Genomic DNA, 9,024 nt, shown 5'->3' on the forward strand with positions numbered 1-9,024 from the left:
AAAAGGCTGCAAAAAGTTTTACTTTTGCAAATAAGCAGTGATGTGATGCGGTGACTTCCAATGGGAGTCTATGAAGGCATGATATGTGTCTGGTTTGATTTGGCATGATTTGTTTCTTCCTACCTACAGTGATATAATAATAATAATAATAATAATAATAATAATAAGAAGAAGAAGAAGAAGAAGAAGAGGAAGAAGAAGAAGAAGAAGAAGAAAATGCATGGAAAACTGCTAGACATTGTTAGCATTTTTATTGAGTTTGATATTCATTTTGGTCCTATGTTATATTATGCACTATTGCAATTTATATACACACAATTTACCCTGCATAAAGTATTTTTATTTTATTTTTTATTTATTTTTTAAAGATTAAAAACTAATATTTTAATAAAAAATATTAAAAATATATTTTATTTTAACCTGTGATCCAATTGGGTGAGTTTCATGTCCCAACGATAATTTTTGTGCATCTATCAGCAGGACCGCCTACTAGCAACCTACAGTATAGCAACTTATTGACATCCAGTGATAAATCGCGCCAAGTGATGCAAACCATCAATGTATTGATATAAGAGAGAGAGAGAGAGAGAGAGAGAGAGAGGATACAGAAGCAACAGGTGGGCACCAGACCACTGGATGAAAGGAGGCTTTGTGTGGAAAACAAGATGAATGCAAGCAGCAAGACGAAGGAGAGTCAGAGAGAATATCAAAAAGAGTTATAAAGAGTGGAGAATGGTTTGAATGTCTCAAGGGAAGCTTTGAAATAAAAGAAACCCCTTAGAGAAGACCAGCTGAGGAAAGCACTGAACCCAGATCACTCAGGAACAAGTGCTGTGTACCCTCAACATCTTGTATCTTTTAAATTAATTTGATGATTAATTAAAGCTAACTGAGTGAAATTCAGATTTGAAATTATTTTTTTGGTTTCAGTAGAAGTAGCGATCCTATAATCTATTGGCCAAAATGTATCATGCATTTCAGCTCTGTGATTTTCGTGATCTCCTCTTTGTCTCTCCAATTCCCCGTAACGCCATTTCCCACATGGAAAGAACCTACGTGTGGATATATGCGCATATATGAAACCTACTATATGCAGTGTATATGCATATATATGCCACATATAGGCAAAATTGAGGTGCATTATTTGTGCATATACAGGAAATATAGGTCTCCTGTATTGCTTCTTCATATCCACATATAAGCCCTATACTGTACATGCAAGATATGTCTTCTATATAGCTAATGGCAGGATCTGGTCATTTTGTAGCTCATATCCCATTTTTGACTGTCATACATGATGCCTAGCTCATATTTTCTATTATCAAGGCAAAAACTAAGAATTAACGAAAAAAAGTATGCAAGAACTTATTTATGTGCGAACATGTGAAATTGGTATCACATGTAATTGGCATGTTATGGAATTTAACTATGGCAATATATTACCATGATATACAGAGCCGGACAGTAACGGAGTACATTTACTTGAGTACAGTACTTAAGTACAATTTTGAGGGATCTGTACTTTACTCGAGTATCATTTTTGGGGAGTACTCATGACTTTACTCAACTACATTTGAGAGGCAAATATTGTGCTCTTTACTCCGCTACATTTCTATCCATAACCGTAAGTACCCGTTACTTTTTCGGCCCCGTCCACACGGAGATGGACCCCCGATCTTTTTTTCCCTCGTCTCAAGAAATATCCGCGTCCACACGAAACCGATGTAATATACATGCCAGACCAGCATGTGGCGCTGTAATTCTGCCACAGAGATACACTTAAAACGGAGAAGAAGACATGGATTTGCTGCGTGTGGTACACAAACGAACATGGAACAATACATTTATTAATCCGTGTTAATGTTAGCGTTCAGTGTTTGTTCATGTTTTTGTTGTGGTTACGTGATGTAGTGGTGTTTGACTAGGGGCGAGACGTGGGCTGATGACGTCATATTTTCAGAAAATGTACGGATTCACCGTCGAGACGAAACGCAAAGGCGGCTTTTTCAAATATATCCACTCTAGGACCCGGTTTCAAAACATCGGTTTCACTCTTCCAAAACGCCAGATCCGTGTGGACAAAAACGCCTATCCGCTAAAAAATTTTTGCGCCGAAAAAAAAGAGGAAAAAATAAAAATCTCGGACACCCTATCAAACGTCATTGGGCGAGACGTGGGCTGATGACGTCATATTTTCAGAAAATGTACGGATTCACCGTCGAGACGAAACGCAAAGGCGGCATTTTCAAATATATCCACTCTAGGACCCGGTTTCAAAACATCGGTTTCACTCTTCCAAAACGCCAGATCCGTGTGGACAAAAACGCCTATCCGCTAAAAAATTTTTGCGCTGAAAAAAAAGAGGAAAAAATAAAAATCTCGGACACCCTATCAAACGTCATTGGATAGTGCAGGAAGGAAGAGGAAGAGGAAGAGGAGGAGGAGGAGGAGGCGGCGGAGGAGGAGGATGATGATGATGAGGCGCGTCATGACAGACCTTCAAAGAATAATAAAGATAATTTTTTTTTTCTGTTCAGTTTTTTTGTCTTATTTTTGTTCTTGTACTATTTGATTGTTCTTGTAAATACATAATGTACATTTCTATATTGTGGACTTTTGTTTATGTTGCCTAGCAGGTTTTTTGTCTTATTTTTGTTCTTTTACTATATTTTTTGTTTTGTACTATTTGATTGATCTTGAGTAAATAAATAATGTACATTTCTACATTTTGGACTTTTAGTTATGTTGCCTAGCAGCTATGGATTTTAATTTTACTATTATAGGTGAACATATAGGTACATATATACGTGCATATATGTACCTATATAGGTATATATATGCAAATATATATATGCGTGCATATATGTACATATATGTGTAAATATGTGTGCATATATGTACATATGTTCATATATATGTACATATATATGTGTGCATATATGTACATATAATATAGGAAAACGGCCAATTTTATATATGTCACATATATTAAAAAACTATATCAAAACCTATATTGAAACATATATGTTTATATAGGTTTTTTCCTTTTGGGTTTGGAGATTATGAGCTGAACGCAGGCAGTGTACGCTCTTCTGAGTCAGCCGCACCACAAGATGTTAAAAAAATCGTATCCTTGTGGCGCCGCTGATGCAGAAGAGCATACGCTGCCTGCTGGAAAAAAGTCCTTATTTTTGTTTTCTTCGTGTACAAAAAGTATTCTCATCACTTCATATTGTTAAGGTTGAACCACTGATGGCAGATGGACTATTCTGACGATGTCTTTCATACTTTTCTGGATCTTGACAGTGTAACTTGCTAGGCAGTCTATGCGACAGTCACAAGCCTCACAGTTTTTATCCCAAATACCTGAAATTGTGTTCCAAAGATAAACAAAGCTTTTACGTGTTTGGAATGATATGGGGGTAAGTAATTAATTACAAAATTTCCATTTTGCGGTAGAGTATCCCTTTAAGCAATGCATTTGGGTGAATATAGAGCCCTGGAAGAAATGTGCCATTCTTTGGAAGTTATTGAAGTATTTTGAGATGAGGTACATGCAGGCCCTTTTTATAGCAGGGAAATTTGAGAAATATGGTTGCAAGTTGCCCACATTAATCTTTTGTTTTGTTCGATGTTTAAAGAATTGATGAAACTCTTTTCCCATTAGATCCCTACGGTTTCTCAGAGCAGGGTGTACTGGGTAGAATAATGTAGTAAAAGAAGCAGAACTTAATGACTCCTTTAAAATTGCTTCATTCATGAATGAATCAGCATTTTTGAATGAATTGGTTCCATGAATGACTCCAAAAGGCAGTCACATGTAGAATGACTCACTCAATGGTCCCTTGATTTGTTTCTAAATGTTGGTGAAAGGAACCCAAACCAGATCTGTAGTGGAACTGTTATATAATTGCATCTGAAAATGAAATTGAGTATAAATTAAAATATCCAGATTTTGAGGCTAATTATCAACACGAGAGATAAAATCTAACACACAGTCTCAAAATATATTTGTTAAAAATATTTATGTTATGTTACAGTCCTGCTTGCTAGCTCTAGTTCAGGGAGTGTTGCAGGAAGTGAGGTTTAGGGCAAGTAATAATTTTCCAATTTTAGAAGCCATTTGTTGTGTTTTTTCATAGGGCAACACATAACTTTTGCCTAGAGATTTGAAACAAGAGGTCACTACCTTGTCAAAGAACTGAGAATAAATCAGGTTCTTTCTTCCTGCAGTGGGATGATGGGATGGTATGCTGCACAGCCCATGTTTGGCCATGTAAATTTACAGCTGACAGCAGCAGTGCAGAGGGGAGAAAAGGTTATTCCACCCGTTGATTAATGGCCCATATCTGAGAAATCAATAAATGTAAATCAAAAGGAGAAAACTCTTTCTTCAGGACATCACTCAGTTCCCTTCTGAGAACGAGCACACGCAGCTGGCTTCCACCCATGGACAGATACCTGTTCACATTCTGTCAATTTTCATTGGAGGATGAAAAGAGATTGATAGGCAGGAATTTAGGAATGCCCACAGGACACCAGTGCAGACAGGGTTCTGGAAGGAACACAGTTCTCTGAGATGCTTGATTCTGATTGGTCATTCAAGGCATCCAGCAGTCTGATATTTCCTATTTGCCATCATCCATGGCAATGATAATCTAACCTGAACTTGATCTACTTTCAAGTTTTTCATGTCGCACAACAAACAGGCTCTCTGATTTTAGAGAAAACACAACTAACACCATCTTGTGTCTCAGTTATCAGAAAAATATGGTGGCGCAGTAGTGTTCAACACAAAGAAATCCCCACAACAACAAAATTGCCACAACACAATGCATAGGACAAATTTCATTGTGTTGTGCTATTTTTGTTAAGTTGTGGCTTGTTTCTGTTGTGTTGTGCTAATTTCAATGTGTGTTGTGGCTTATTTCCTTTGTATTGTGGCTTGTTTCCTTGTGTTGTTCAAATTTAGTTGTGTTGTGGCTTGTTTCCTTGTGTTGTGCAAATTTCGTTGTGTTGAGGCTTGACTCCTTGTGTTGTGGCTTGTTTCCTTGTGTTGTGCAAATTTCATTGTGTTGTGACTTGATTCCTTGTGTTGTGGCTTGTTTCGTTGAGTTGTGGCTTATTTCTGTTCTGTTGCATCTTGTTTCCATTGTGTTGGCCAAATTTCAGTGTGTTGCAGCTTGTTTCCTTTGCGTTGTGCAAATCTCGCTGTGTTGCGGCTTGTTTCAGTTGTGTTGTGCAAATTTCATGTCATGCTAATATTATTTTGTTGTGGGTTGCTTTTGTTGTGTTCTAATTTCATTCTGTTGTGGCTTTTTTTCCATTTATTTGTGCACATTTTGTTGTGTTCTGGCTTTTTTAAGTTGTGTTGTGGAGATTTTGTTATGTTGTACACTACTGGGCCACCATAGAAAAACTTCAAAATTAGTTATGTTGCCTTTGTAGCTAATAAAAAACTAAATAAGTTGTAGTTGAAGGCCCAAAATGACAAAAACTAAAATAAAAATATAGATTAATATAAATGATAAAATGTAATGCATATAAACATGACAAAAACTTAAACTCAAATTAAAATAAAAACTAATTTAAAATATTAATAAATACTAATGCATATAAACACTAAAATGTTTGTGACATTTAAGTAGGGTGGCCATATGCACCGTTCATACAGGATACGTCCCAGCCAGGATTTTAATGATGCCTAAAATATCCAGGTTCAGGCTGTTTGCACTGTGCAGCTTGATCGTTGTGTGACATTCATGAGAGGTATAGAGATCTCACCTTCTCACATGCAGCCCCTATGATTGGTCGATTATGTACAATACCTGCATGTTATTGGCCAAACTGCTTTGGATGTTTTAGGCAATATTAAAATCCTGGCCAGAACGTGTCCCATATCAATGGCGCATAAGGCCACACGACATTCGAGGGACCCTGGATTTATTAATTCAAATAGCAGTTATAACATGTTGAACAACAAAGAAAACTAACCTTCATAAAGAATATCCAACAGTTCTGCACAAAATAGGTTTTCAGAGCCAGTATACCATGAATTAACTCACATCCAATGAGTTCCATGCAGTGAGATTTCCATTGCCTATAAAGTGGCACTTAATGATCAGCTGTATTTATTTATTTTATAATAGAGGTCACTGCCCGTCTCTTGCAGGTGACAGCTGGGTCAGGTTCAAGGATGAAGAGAATGTTGCAGGTTTGAGGAGTGTGATTAATGGTTAGAGTGATGTCCATGACAGCAACCACTACAGTTGTCTCTGGGCACTCCAAACATCTGTTCCTTCTCAGAGATGCCAGGGTCATGTTTACAGAGGAGATACTGTATCATCAAGCCGACTGGCTCAGGAAGGAGTTGATGAATAGTTGTGTGGCTGTTTGTGACAGTGCCCCTGCTGGCCAGGGCTTGGTGTTTATGGGTGGTGAAGAGACCTCAAACTGTGTAACCATGGGGACCTAGAGACACTAGGTCATGATAAATGTGTTTAGGGACTCAGCGTGTATTTGTGTGTGTAAGCTGATCTCTGTTTCTTTGTGTGTTTTTATGTGTCTCAGAGAGCAAATACATGAGATTGTGTTAGTGTGTGTGTGTGTGTGTGTGTGTGTGTGTGTGTGTGTGTGTGTGTGTGTGTGTGTGTGTGTGTGTGTGTGTGTGTGTGTGTGTGCTGGGATGCAACTTCCCTACAGGCCTTGTTTTCCATCATCATAATCTAGGCTTAAACTCCCACACAAGCACACAGAGACACACACACAGACTACATCAGCATGCAGTGGAGCTTTGTCCTGACCAAGGGGTCAAATAAGCAAGATTTGGCTGGTCTTATTTCCCCTGCTGGTAGATGCCATTTTTTACATTAACAATGCATTCAGACAAAAAATAAATTAATTAATGAAAAAAGACATTTATGCAAGTTAAAATATTTTATTATTGAATATAATGAACAAATGGCTTCTAGTACAGTATATAATATTTCAATATAGTATATAATTAAAAATATGTAGTATATATAGGAGATTAAAGTATTATATATTAGGATTAAAAAAATGGGGTTGGTAAGATTTGTTACTGTATATATATATACATATAGAAGAAGAATGTGAAAATGCATTATAATTTAAAACTTTTTTTGAATATATTTTGTATTTTTTTGTGTATTCAGTGTCACGATATACTTGCTGATATGCTGATTTGGTGCTCAAGAATAATTTTATATTAGATTAGTTTAGCTTCCCATTGTTTCCTAAGGAAGTAAAGGCGCTGTTGTGTCTTTTTGATCAATTTGGAGGTATTGAGGTTCCAGGAAAGATCCTCAGAGAGATGGACACAAGGAACTTGAAGCTCGCCATGCACTCCACTTCAGCCTCATCAATGTAGATGGGAGTGTGGTCCTTTTAAGTCTGCCAGTGGTCTACAATCAGCTCCTTGGTCTTTTGGGTGTTGAGTGCAAGGTTAGTGTTGGCACACCACATTGCTAGATGCTGAACCTCGTCCCTGTAGGATGTCTCATCATTGCCGCTGATCAGGCCTCCCACTGTGGTGTCATCTACAAACTTGATTATCAATATTATTAAATATTAAATATCAATATTATTAAATATTATTATCAAATTTTGAAAACAGTTGTGCTGCTTAAGATTTTTTTGCGAAATCATAATACTTTTTCAGGATTCTTAGAGTAGAAACTTTAAAAGAACAGCATTTACTTGAAATAAAAATATTTTTAACATTATAAATGTCTGCAATTTTTTGCAGGGTCTCAAAAAGTTATAGGCCTCGTTGGTCGCATGGAGCTAGACTGAGTACACAATGTTCTACAAATGTTTGGTCAGAAAACAACAGAAATACAGAAGGGACATTTTTAATCTTTCTTCGGTAAACATATGACAGCATGTGTGTTTGCGGACGTGTGCCAGAATTATGACTGTTCAACTGGGGGCCACTGACAAGCTTTGCTGATTTCCACATAAATACTTCATAATAGTTGGAGTGGTTTACCATATTCATGAAGCATGCATTTCTTTGGTTTGGATCTCTATTACTTATTTCTCTAGAGGGTCTCTCATTAGAGTAAACAGATATGAGTAAAAGGTGTATGTGAATGCAGTACAAACATACTCTTACATCCCAGTTTGCATAGAGAGGGAAACACAGCATCCAGGTCTTAATGCATAGGTGAGTCCAAGATAATTTCATGATGGTAAATTAAAAGACTTTTGTACTGTAACTGTACTGTAATTGCTCAAGTAGTCATCTGTGGCTAACCAAGAGTTAGCTTCTTTCAAATGACTGAAAGAAAAGACTTACAAAAGAAGAAAATGTTCTTCTCTTACTGTGCCTGATTCTGAAAAAAAAAAGTATATTTATTTTAATTATAAGCTTTTATAATAATGTACTTTCTGTAACAAATTTTCCCCCAATTACATGAATAAGACCACACAGGCATGAAATATAATTTCAGCTAGCAAAATCGAACTGTTTCAACTGTTGCATTGTAGTATTATGTCATATTTATTTATATTCTAATATTTTAGATTTTATTTGAACTTTTAGTTTAAGATTTAGTGCTTTTTAATTTTTTTTTTCTTTTTAGCTTTACATTTTTTTATTTCAGTTTTAGTTAGTCATTTTAGTACTTAAATTGTAACTTATTTTAGTTAATTGCCAGCATTTTTCATTATTGTATTTTTTTAATCAAATTTGTGTATATATATATATATATATATATATATATATATATATATTTTTTTTTTTTTTTTTTTTCATTTACTGAAATGATTTTAATAAGTAGTCTTAGTTTAAGTTAACAAAACAACACTACAGTATGTTTGACTATGGATGTCAAATGCATTTTGAATGTCATTCAGCAGTCTCAAAATCTATGTGGCCTATTAACAAAAAGATTGCTGTTGCTTTGTTCTGATATATCTTCCCTCATTTTAATACAACCCTAAAGATGAAAAACACACAAAGAGAGCGAAATGGCATAACTGATCAATAATGACACATTA

The sequence above is a fragment of the Carassius carassius genome, chromosome 27 (genome assembly GCF_963082965.1).
Source record: "Carassius carassius chromosome 27, fCarCar2.1, whole genome shotgun sequence".
Classification (NCBI taxonomy): Eukaryota; Metazoa; Chordata; class Actinopteri; order Cypriniformes; family Cyprinidae; genus Carassius; species Carassius carassius.